Source organism: Cyrtonyx montezumae, unplaced genomic scaffold, assembly GCF_038088225.1.
Source record: "Cyrtonyx montezumae isolate F1298 unplaced genomic scaffold, pur_monq_1.0 scaffold_12, whole genome shotgun sequence".
NCBI classification, from domain to species: domain Eukaryota; kingdom Metazoa; phylum Chordata; class Aves; order Galliformes; family Odontophoridae; genus Cyrtonyx; species Cyrtonyx montezumae.
The window spans coordinates 13,110,323-13,123,694 of NW_027071848.1; positions in this window are offsets into that span (position 1 = coordinate 13,110,323).

Here is a 13,372-nt window from a genome sequence, read left to right on the forward strand (position 1 = left end):
CCATGACTAATAGGGCTGGGGAGCTGCAGACCCACACCTCAGGAAAGGGGAAGGGGGAAAAGGGAGAGGGTAGGGAGATGAGCCTAAAAACAAAAGAATGGCAACAATCTGAGGAGGAAAACTAATTTACTAAATAAGATATCGAAATGCAGAATAATATATTTGGAATTGAAGCTAATACATCAAAGAAAATTAGAGAGTGTGTCCAAAACTGAAGGCCTTACACTAAAGCTGAAGGCGAATGTTCCTCTGTTGAGAAGACCAGCAAAAGAGGAAGTCTTGGGACTTGCATGCAGTTTTATAAAACCATGACACTGCTCAAGCCTGTCTAGGTCTCTCTGGACAGCATCCCATCCCCTGAGCACATCAACTGCATCACACAGCTTGGTGTCATCCTCATACTTGCTGACAGTGCACTTGACCCCACTGTCAATGTTATTGATGAAGAGTATTGGTCCCCCTGGTGGACACCACTCATCACTGACATTGAGTCATTGACTACTCTGGGTCTGATCCTGCAGCCAATTCTCCGTAGATTAGTACTTATTAATTAGTAGATTCGTGCTAAATAAACTTGTCTCCAAATAACGTTTTTGTTGAGCATGTATTGGGTTCCTTTTCTGCTAGTCAGTGCTCTTTGTTTCACACACAGGAGAACACTCGTTTTTCAGAGGGTAGTGTGATAGCTTCCTTGCAAGTTGGGCTGGAATCTCTTTTTCCCCTTTGAAATGCCTTAGATTATGAGATAGTTTCAAGTTTAAAAATTTCCAAGGAAACTTCTTCAGAAGTGTTCTTTGAGTCAAAGATAAAAGCGATGCCCAGCAGGAACGGGCTAGCAGTAGTCAAAGAGAGGATGAACTCCCAGCAGAAATGATGAATTTCACTCCCTTTAGTTCAACTACTGTGTAAGACTACACTAGTTTCTATCAATAATCTTATTTCTTTTTTTTTTTCTTTCTGTGCACTGTCTACCCCAATAGATACGCAATAAATCCGCTGTGTTTCTGCCTTTTTAACTCAGCTGTCCAGGTGCTCATGATGCTTTCCCTGAGAACAGGACTTAGACCACCGCACACTTCATACTGTGACCCAGATGTCATCAAGAGATAGCACATTGCACACTTCTGCAGCAGGCAAAGGACACCAGGGCTGTGCAAGAGGAAACAAGCCTGGACCTCAAGATGATCTTCCAGGTCTAGCAGTGATCTGCTGATACATCAGTGCACATTTCTTCCCCAATAAATCTGAGAGTCTCAGAGAGTTCACTGACGTGGAATTGTATATCTGAATTCAATGCAATGAATGCAGAACAGATCCTTTTGCAGAAAGGGAGAAATTAACACGGAGAGGCAGGGTGAGCATCCAAACCAGAGATGTTGGTGGTCAGAGGAGCGTTTCTGAGAATATAACTTTTATCTCCTGCAAATCTGACTACCTACCATTAAGCCCCTGTTGCTTGGTTGCACTTATGCCAAACATGCTCACAAGTTACTTATCACCTCTACCTTCAGAAGCACTTACAGAGGAAGCTGATATCTTCCTATCCCCCTCTAATACCTGAGAAACATGAGTGTGGAAGATCAAATGACTTTCCTCAACCACCTAAGAGTCCTGTGACACAGCCTCTTGGCTCAGCTCTCGGGAAATGGCTCTCAGCATGGTTCTTCAGACTGCAGCAGGAGCACTGTGTTATCTGAGAAGCTGTAATAAAATAGCTTATTTCCATGCTTTCTGAGTAAACCTGCACTTCAGGCACCTCCTTTGTGCCCGTGTGTATTGCGGGCTGTAACCCAATGAGTTTGTGCTGACTTCTGCATCCCCCAAACAGCAACAGAACGATACCACAACCCCACTATGCAAAGTGGTGTTAATGTATTTCTTCTAAGTTAACTAAATGTCGCTGATGTTCTCTGATAAATAAAAGCCCTATAAAATGCTCCCAGTGGTGCAGTACTGATCAGGGAGAAATGTATCTCAAGGCAACTCTTTTACACTGAACTTTTCTATAAAGAATACTCCGAAGCTTCACCATAAATAATTAAACACCTTTTTAAAATATTAATGCAGTTTGTTGATGGCTTCTGTTTTGTTTACGTTGCTTCGAAGATGTTGGCTGTAGGCAAGTATAGATCTTATCTCTGATGAAAAATAAAAATAAAAAAAAGCTTTGAAAGTAGTCTAACACCTTTGCAGTTGAAAGACTTTCTCCAGACAGGGACTTTTCACTAAAGTGTGCTGTCAGCAAGGCAGCACTCCTGAGGAGGAAAATCTATAGATAAAACAGAGCACAGCAAAGTCACTGCAAACAAATCTGCTCAGTGTTTGACCAGCTAATGTCAGCTGCTTACAAATGCCAGAAATTTGGCTCCACAACGCCGCTGTCAGCAATATGCAAGCATAGACAGAGATGGTCTGAGGCAGTGAGTGATATGATTTCCAAACGAACTAATACAAAATGTGGCTATCCAAGACACTTCAAGGCACTGCTGAGATACTGGACAACAGTTGTAGTGCATCACTTTCCTTATTATAGTTCCTTTCCATATAAGAAGAACTTATGGGTATCAGGGGTGATAGCATCTAATAAATGAATACTACCTCTGTTTCTGGAGCCAATCATGAGGCTGCAGGTAACTAGAACAGTAATTTTAAATTCACAGAAACAGGACAAAGCTTTTCCAATTCTTTTTCTATTTGGAAAGATTCAAGGTTTCCAACCAGCTGATGACAGGACACTGCAAGGAATCTGGAGCATTCCAGTTTCAATCTCCCACCAAGCAGAGGGCACAAATGCCATAGCTCTGGTGCCAGCTTTATGAGCTGAATACCTCTCAAAGCTCACTCTTCTAAGAATGATCCTACTTGGCCAAGAGCAACTTCTGTTGTGAGCTTTAGGCACTCTGCTTCCAACAGCTCCAAGCTGATCCATCACTATTATTTCTGTGCTGTTTGTTGATGCAGCTTGGTAAGAGCAGCTGTCCCACTGCCCTGAACTAAACACCAGGGATTTCCTTTTTAAAAAAACAAGTCTTTTCTTTTATAAGAAACTGAGGAAAATGAAGAAAAAATAGCAACTGCTGGTTTCTAAGTGGAGTCTCAGACATGCAAAAGCATCTCCTACATCCTTGCCTTTGTGCCAACACAATAAAATAACTACTTTTAAAATACCAGAATTAAAGTTTCTGCTGTTACTGCAGTAAACCTGCAGATGATAATGGTTAATCTGTTGTACTGAATACAGGTACCTTTTGTTTCTGCAATTTTCTGCTAAGCACAGATTCCAGCACTGAACACAAATGCAGGGCATTGGTATGCTGGAGCTCCTGTGCTCTGCTGTTTATGTTAAATGGGTTCATGTAAGTACTATTGTAAATGGTGAAGCTCATTATAGCCTCGTAGGTATGTCCTCTTGGTTTCCGTGGCAGCTTCCCTTCAGCAGTGCTGTAGTGGGACAGGTATTTTCTGAGATCAGTCCACCCTTCAAATAGGGCTCTTTCAAAACTACCATAAAACCTCCAGATTGCTATTGCATAACATTACGAGTACAGTCCCTTATCTTAGCAAGTTAGCATTAAAGTGTCACAGCATGATCAAAGTACTGGAATTCACACTACTTTCCCTCGTTGCCTGAAGAAGTGAAATTATTAACTAGGTCATTGGAATAAAAATTTAGCTCTGTATGCTTTCACAACATTTTGCTTCACTAATTAATTTCCAACTGAATCCCCTGCCAGAGGATCATCTTACTATAGTGAGACACAGGTCACAGTAGGCAGAAGCTTAATTGGAGGTGAAGAAGTCCCAGAAGGATAAAGCCCTGCTGCATCTCCATGCTGAGCTGGACCAGCAGTGCCAAGGGCCATGCAGAGTTGCAACTGTGTGAGCTCCTGCAAATGCGGCCATGGGGCATTGTGGCTGTGGGGCTCTGTCCTCATTGCAAGCATCAGAGCATGCACAGGAATGTGTCGCCTTCACAATTAAGACTTTTAATTAGCTCATCCCACCCTTCAGCCTCCAGCAGTAAAGGCAGAAGGTGGTGGGAGTGGGGGCATGCACTGTGTCTGTGATGCTCTGCCGTGAGGCCGCTCATGGCCACTCACTCCCCAACCCACTGCCTCACCATAATATCTGGAGCCACCCCAGCTGCTCCTGCTTACTCAGCAGGACTGATTTTGCTGTCATGGAAAGGGGAAGACCGACACACACACAAGTTCATTTTAGTCAACATCAGTGAACATAACCAGCATTGTGACCAACATTTATCTGGTAAAAGCATCCTTAGGTCAATCCCTCACTGAAAGAAATTAGATTGGCAGCTGTCATCTGCTCTCTCTCTCTTCCTTTGTTATGAGAAGAGCATGAAGGACTTGGCTTCAGGGACATCAACCCATCAGCTTTGTCTGCTGATTGTGGAGCACAAACCTCAGAGCTCTTCCCTGAGGCTACAGGTTGACCCAGTAACAAGTAATCCAACATGCAACATCCCCAATTTACGATACAAACCGAATATTGAATCAGTTCAATAAAGTGATCTGTCACTGATCTGTCACTTCTGCTAACTGAACTAGGGACAAACTGAGACAGTCCCTGTGGAAGACTTCACAGCCCTACCAATAAACTTGCCACTAAATTCTGTCAGCAGCCTTATAATACTTCTAAAAGACTTTTGTACTCTTTGTGCAGAAACAAAAAGTTGCAGTTCTGCAAATTCTCTTCTTTCAGTACTGAGATGAAAGGGTCTTTTCTTTTAAAAAGTTGCCAGCTCTTAGTAGATCATAATCCTGGTAATGGAGTCTTAAGGTTAACTCTCTGGGCTGGAGTGTTTGTCTTTTGAAATGTCTTTCATGTTTGGATAAATCATTCTTTTCTCTATTTTTTTTTCCTCAACATTCATTCAAGCACTATCAGAAAATCTGTGAAGGATCTGTAGAGTAGGGAAAATAGGGAAAATAGACACCTTGAAATAGCATGGAGTTTTGAAAGCACCTTTAAGATAATCCAGATGGTTTGGTGCAAGTTGTTGCTCCAATAATGTTTTATTAGCAGCAGTGATAGCAGCTCACTTGAGCCTCTGAAGGAGCCACCCCAACCACTGCATTCTACCACGATGCACACCACAGAATTTGCAGAGTAGCATTATGGGATGGGGAGCGTGTGCTCTGCAAACTCTCCAGCTGTCCTCTACTAAAAACAGACCTCAGTGAAAGACAGCGGGACCAGGTATGCACGTGGGCCAGACATTTAAGAGGCTGCCATCACACTTGCATGAATGAATCTTGCACTAACACTCATCACTGATTCTTCCAGGATGAAGTACGTGCAGATTTCTGGAACACAAACGATTCACTGCAGAAAACATGCAGAGGGGAGCAAAGAATGTTTAATAGGTGCCTGGGCTGCAGGTGGGTCTCCTGAAATGATGGCACAGCAGGAGTGTGCTGCACATCCAGCACACGCAGGAACTGCTGAGTCCTCCCCTTCTACTTCCCGAGATACCTGATGGTGCAGCTCATTTCTACCACAGCTTTCACCCAGTGCAACACTGAAAATAAAAATAAAGGCTGTCAGATCCTGTCCTTTGCTTACTGGTCTTCTCCACACAAATCCGGGGAGGACTAGCACGGACTGTTCCTGGAAGGCAAAGACACAAAGCTTGTCTTTAAGGTCAGGATCCAGCATCATGCCCTGCGGGACACAATTCACTTCATTCCAGCAGATCTCCCTGCCCTGCCCTTCCACAAAAGAATTCGAGTGCCAGTCACACAACAGGACATCTTTCAGTTCCTCAGAAACACAGTGATTGTGCGTGAGGAAATACACCATGGTGGTGAGTTCCTTTTCTTTCTTCTCCATGGTAGACCAGCTCCCCAGATAAACTGAATTTTACATTATGTGAGCAAGAATTGCACTCATATCAGACACAACAGGAGGAAAAAAAATCAGATACAAAGCAGAGGTTTAATTTGGTGTTCTGTGTTTCTCAGTGCCCTCCACGTACCACTGACTGTGAGAATGGCAATGCTGCTCTTTGTAGATGTAATGCTGTTCTCTTTGTAGACCCAAACCCTCAGCTCTGTCTGAAGCTGCAGCCTCCATTCTTGCTAAAAACTGAACAGACCAAGGCACAAGCTCAGGCCGTGTCCTGCAGCCATGTACACCACAGATTTTGTCAAGGCTGCTGGCATGGTTCTGGTTCTTCCATTCCATCCCTGGGACAGGTCAGGGTTTAGCACATGACTGGCACCTCCACATGATGTATCTGTAGTATGGAGGCTGACATGGCTCCACAACCATTTGCACAGGCCTCCTCTCTGCCTTTCCTGCAGAAAGATAATATTGATAATATCCTGTACAGTAAAACTCATCACCTGTGGATTTCAAAGCAGACTCCAAAAGGAGTCTTCAAACCTTCACTGTATTCCCACAAGCACAGATCAGTTTGGCAGGAGGACCCATGCTGCACAACAGCCCAACTGCTGCAGTGGCCACCAACTGCAGAGCCTAAGAAACACCTTACTTTGATAGATGACACTCACCTGGAAGCTGAGAAGTGGAGAGAATCCTCCCACTGAGGGCCCAGCTGCTGCCAGGGCTCCCAATGGGCACAACAGCATTCTGGTGCAAAAAGAGCAAGCAGATCCTTCCTGCCCAATGCCTCAGATTAAGGAAAACAATCAGAATGGAAGACAAATCGCTCCAGAGGAGTATAGTGTGTGTCACCATTTGTAAGTTGGTGCAGCTCTGAGATAAGAAGGCATCTTGTGTATGCACATATGAAAGCTGCAGGTAGCCCCCTGATTGCTTCTTGATAATGCAGACATTTCTTATGTTAGCACAACTAGACAAATATGACAGGGAGGAAGGCACCACATCTTTGTGCACACTAAATCCTGTTTGACTAAATTCATAACCTCAGTATCACATTAACACAGCATGTGCATTTAAGCAGTAATTGCATTCCAGCTGCCTGAACGCTCCCCTTAATTTAGTCATGCTTCTTTAGTTTTGTCCTGAGCTATAAATCATTCTCGCTCTCAAAAAATAAATTAATTTACAGATGTTACAAGAGATAGGACTACCCAGCACGATATCTTTTTTTTTTTAACACATGCAATGTATAAACTTTATTAAATGAAAGTAATTTCTTCAGGGAAGGCCAGGGGGCACTGGCACTAATGGCAAATTACAAAGATTTTTTAGCTTCAAGGAGCATAGCAGACTCCTCACGACTGATTTGAAGGAGCTCTGCTGTGAGTAATTCACCAAAGCAAGAATGCTGGTATCATCCTGCCCAGCTTTTAAGTACTCACTGATTTTTTCAGGGCACAAATATGATGCACGCATGCATATTATCATCACAAAACGAAGCAGTAGCTTATAAGTTCATAAGTTCATAAGTTCATAAGGTTGGAAAGGACCTATAAGATCATCTAGTCCAACCATCCTCCTATCACTATCTCTACCCAACTACTAAATTAAGTCCTTTAGCACCTCATCTAAACGCTTCTTGAACAGCGCTAGGGATGGTGCCTCAACCACCTCCCTAGGCAGGCCATTCCAGTGCCTGACCACTCTTTCAGAAAAGAAATGCTTCCTCAGCTTGTTTAAGATTAGTTGGCTTTCTACTCCAAGCAAGCTTTTTTACTCATTTCTAATTTTTCTCAAGACTTTGGTTAATTTTTCAAGGATGGAGTGTTAGTGGATCAATAGTTTGAGGCTAAAACCTAAAGCATTCTCCACTTCGATACAAACATCTGCATGTGAATATGTTTCTTTAAAAAACAGGAATAATGAGCTAAAGCAAAATGAGAATCTTTTCTGGAGGACTGAGGAGCATTCATGCTTGTGTGCAGGCCACATTTAATCTGTTTCCAGGCATCCCTTTGCTTATGTGCAGCTGAGTTACATTGCAGTCTTCTGGAGATGCACTTCTGCCCGTCAGAGTGCTCTGATGCTGACCAAAATAACCAGGTTACAGTGTGGATAGATGAAAAGCAGCAACATCGCCCTCGACTGTTGTAGCATCAAGAATGCTCCTAGAGTTGCTGTTCACATAAACTTTCAGTGACCTCAAGTTCTGGAGATACTGCTCGTTCCCAGCCTTCAATACAAAATAAGCCTTGGTATTTCTATAAAGATACTTTGACATTCTTAAATAAACATAACAATTTCATTTTGTACAATATGTCTCTATTTTTTTTAGCCATCTTCTGTAATGTCTTCTTGGGAAGTCATCTGTAATGTGGCCTCAGTATTCACTGCCTGCCCTTTCTGAGTACTCTGAATGCTCTGACAATGGGATTTTCAAGAGAAAAGTACACATTTATCACAACATTTCAACTATGTATTCCCAGATTTCATTTCTTTGCAAACAGAGAAGTTAAAATACATTTACTGCTTTAAAAACTTGGCCAAAAAAACCTCCCAATCAACCAGCACTACCTGATGCAAATAACTATTCAAACTTACTATGAGAAGGGTGCTTGCCCTGTGTCTGGGGAGTTGCTCACTCCTATCTCTGGAGGCATCTTCAAGCTCCCTTCAGGTTCTCTGCTTTTGCCTCCTGGAATGCTTATGCAGTGCTCTTGCTTTAGTCAGGTATCTCATTCTTTTCATTCCACACAGCATATAGGATTCCATGAAGGCAGAAGCTGGACTTGAGGATCCTTGTGGACCCTTCCAGTTTGGGATATCCTAGGACTGTGATCTATGATGATTACAGGGGAGGAACTTTTTATAACAGCCATGTAGCAACATGACAAGAGGAAATGGTTTTAAACTGAGAGAGGGTAGATTTAGACCAGATATTGGGAAGAAATCCTTTACTGTGAGTGTGGTGAGACACTGGAACAGGTTGCCCAGAGAGGTTGTGGATGCCCTCTCCCTGGAAGCATTCAAGGCCAGGCTGTATGGGGCTGTGAGCAACCTGCTCTAGAGGGAGATGTCCTTGCCTATAGCAGGGGTATTGGAAAATAGATGATCTTAAAGGTCCCTTCCAACCCAAACCATTCTATGATCTCACTGCTTTCTGCTGCCATAGAGATGTTCTCATATGCAAAACAATGTTTCAGCTCTATGGAGAAGGTAAGGCATGAAGTGGCACAGCAGGGGGAATATGAAGAACGCATTTCACCTGGCCCATCTACCACTGGTGGGACATGGGCCAGGCCGTTAGCAGCTTTCCTCCTGGCTTTGAGTTGCTGTGTGCTCTGGCCCACCAAGCTGCCAGGTACAAAGGTTTTCCCTCTCCATTTTCCCTTAGTTCATCAGCTGTAGCTGCAGTGGTTGCTCAGCCTTGTGCAAGTTACACTGCTGGTATCAACAGCCAAAGAGATCAACTGGAGATGAGGCACCGAAGTAAAGTTTATTTTGAATACAGTGATGTCATGAGCTTGAGTTCGCCAATATTGACCCTAGGTCCTACATCTCAGATGAAAAAATCACAACTGTTCCCAGCTGGTGGCTTAACAAAAATACATCAGTGTTGAAGGGCATGGGAACCTGCTCCCAGAGGCTGCTTACTCCCAGAAAGCTCTTCACCCTTTTTATGGCCAGCTCACAAAAAATTCAACTCTTCCACTTCCAGAAAAGGTGAATTGAGTATTACTTTGGGAATACAATATCAAGTATTTAAAGAGATGCTACAGCTTAACTATAATAAATTTTATTCTGAGACAATCCGCTGCAATGTTTTGACCTCTGTTGTACAAGAAAGAATTTTCCTTTGGCTCTTTCCTATAGAAGTCTATAATGTACAGTTTTGAACACTCATAACAAAAGAAAAATTAAATTGTATCTAGAGAGGAGTGAAGAGTGCACACAAATCTTGCTGAACGTGCAATGGACTTCCCATAGCTGCTAAGCTAATCTTTTCCTTTTTCGTCCCACCTTGGACAGTCCATTACTACAGACACTAATGCCTGTGAAAATCACAGCTCATCGGATTCTCATCAGATCTAACACTGAAGTTGAAAAGAACTTAAATATTTTGGTGAAAGACCAAGACAGTCCCAGGAGACTTTGCTTTGTCTATTCAGGAATCTTCTGTCTGCTAGTCCAAAATCGTTCATGACTGAGTTTGTAACTTGTGCTGCGTCTTTCTGTCAAACTTAAATTGATTGAAATGGATATTCAGAAGACAGATACTTGTAACTCAGTGAAACAGCACACAGTACATAACATGAGAGTGAATGCTGCTGACAAGAGTTGATATGCTTGTCCCAGGCTTCACATCGTATAGAACTGAGTGTGTGTGATGAATGAAAGGTCAAAAACCTTAAAATAGCTGATGTCCAAAAGCTCATCTTCTCCCTCAAATTCTAGTGCAGATAATGTCACCATTCAATTACTGCTGCACTAATTCTTCCTTTTCCAACACATCATGACATTCTGATGCCAGATAATTTTTGATGTCCTTGTAACCAAACCTTGGAGGAAGGATGGATGTCACATAGTTTTATTTAAATATTTGGGTTTAACACAAGTGACAACTGGATCATTGCTCCAGCTTACTCCACTATTAAAAAGATACACATGAAAGAAACTTCTATGCACCTTCTCTCAGAGGTTTCAGATGATCTGTCATCTGTGATTAATTAACTAAATGAATATTTGCTTCCTCAGGAGCAGTGTAGCTGTCACTTACACTCTTAAGCAGTAAGTCTTTCTCAAACAACCTGTACCTGCTTCCTTCCCACCCACAGCACGGACAGTGGACAGTCTAGCACCCATCCCATGGAGAGCAGGGGGTTCAGTGCCTTTCGCTTTGGACACTGCAAATCTAGGCTTCCAATACCTGCTCTGCCACACAGACACACACAGGCAATGCATATGTTCACCCAAATGAGATTCAGGAGCGTGACAGCCACCAGCTGAACAGCAGGAGGCAAAGCATGCACGCTGTTTTAAAGACAATAGAACTCAGCAGCTTCTTCCTCAATGAGGTAAACTTCCTCGTGTGGAAGCTGTCACACCTCCTCTAGCTCAGCTCTGTCACTCAGCCACTAAAGGACCCTGGCTGGTTCTCTGGTGGAGCTGCTGTCACACAGGCTGGTGGCACAGCATCCCCTTTGATTCCCATCTCAGCACACAGGGAAAATCTTCCCCCTGGTCTTCTTGCAGTGGGTGATATTAGAAAAGACACTGACAACTTAAGATCTAACTTACGTTTCCTTTTTCCAAGGTTAGCATGCTTTCAGCCCACTGCTGCCCACCCTTGATCAAAGGCACTTTCAGTTACAGCTCTGCTACAACCCCAGCTGCTTCCTCAGCCTTTCCCTTGGCTGTGCCACACTTCAGAACCTCTGTCAGTGCAAAGGGCCCTTGTGCTTTCCTGTGCATGCCTTTATGCCTTGCTGAGAATGGATGCATGGGCACATCGCAGCCCATCCCACCACCAGAGACACGCAGATACTGAAATGCCACCCAGCGACCACAGAAAGAAAATGCAGCAGATCAGGCTGCAGGCTTGCTTCACCTGAGATTCATCACACCCAATTTCAGCTGTGTCAACGTTAAACATCTAAAGCGATCATATGTGGCCCAGAACAGACATCAGGGAAGCATCAGCAGCCTGAGGAAAGGCCACAGTGCTGTCTTGGGGATCCTAGGATGTGCCACCTGGCCTCCACTCAACCCTGGCTCATATCTGCCAGGCCCTAGAGGTGTCACAGACATCACAGTGTATCTTTTGACAAGACCCCAGAAAGTCCTCTACACAAACTATATATCCAACTACATGAAGGAGCGAAATCCCACCCTAGGCCAAAAGCTCTGCAGTTTTTGAGCATTCACCTATAGATTCAATAGGTCAAGAGGCAATGGCTTAAGTTGCACTAGGGGAGGTTCTGACTGGAAATCAGGAAACATTTCTTCTTGCAAAGGGGTGAGGCATTGGAACAGGCAGCTCAGTGTGGTTGAGTCCCTGGAGGTGCTCAAGTAACATAAAAGATGTGTCACTGAGGGACATGGTTCATGGGCATGGTGGGGATGGGTTGATAGTAGGACTAGATGAACTTAGAGGTCTTTTCAACTGTAATGATTCTATGAGATTTACTTGCCATTTGTTTTATAACTACACATAGTTAACTTATAACATGGGTAGCAGTGGGTGGCATTTAGCTTGAGGTTTGTAGGCATAAAAAATTAGGTATAGAGAACTACAACTTCACTCAGATGGCCTCTCTTAGGTATCTACTGCCACCAGACTTTTCCCCACCTGCTCTTCAGCTTTCTGTTCAGCTTTTGATGCACAGATATCTATAGATACTGAGGTGTCATAATCCATCACCAGAATCTAACCCGAACTGTAAAGCAAAAGCAAACTGCACCTAAATGCTTTCCACAAAAACATCAGTACCTCTTTACCTTCTGTGCATGAAATACTCATCAAAAAGGTGATGCCTGCTTCAGAACCTGCTATTGTTTTGCTATTGCTGACTAAAATTGAGTGAGATTTTTGATGAAACAATTTGCTTCAGTGAACTATGCCAAAAGCACAGTCTGCGACATTTGATCATCAGTTATCTTCAGAAATTGTCACATTTACTCATTATCGTGAAATTGTCACTGAAGAAATCATTCAGTAAAGAAAATGAAGGTAATTTTACACAGTAGAAGAAATTTGAGCTTCAAAAATAAATAAACCAAGAGCCAGCTCTTCAGCTGCTGAAAACTTCATTCACTGTTAATTTGAACACCTGAACCATGAAGATTTATACAAAAAAGATCCTTAGATTCATTTACTGATGTTAAAAATGCAGCTCCAAGTATTTTTATCATTTTACTGAAAATAAAGAGGGAAGAAAACTACCAATAAATCTCCTGAAAGCACACAACCTTTTGAAGATTGTATCATTACTGCTGCAATAAGGATTGGCTAAGGCCTTCAATTGTTTTATGAAATGCCATTTTTATTCAAGTCATTCTGCAGAGACATGTTCCACTTCAGAGAGAACTTTGCTGAGAAGGGAACTTCAGTTCAAACTTCTTTTGCTGTTTCATCCAGAAGAAAGAAAATCATTTCTTAAGGAAAACAGTACCGACTGTCTCCTCCACCTAGTGGGAGTGCACCGAACAGCAAACTACTGAGAGAAAAATTGTAAATACACATATGTAAGCTGCCCTTACAAATAAAATGGGAAATAAAACATTTGTTCCCTGCAGCAGCCCCAGCTGCAACAAAGAATGCAGCAATATGAAGAGACAAACATTTAGCTGGAATGTAAGAAATAAGTGCCTCCAGGGGATAAATAAGGTCTGTCAGCACATGGAAGGTGTGTACATGTAAAATGTCTTCCAGCACTAGATCCCATGAGTGGGTGCCACAGAGATATGGGAACCATGCAGCCCTCAGATGGCACCTTGCAGATTT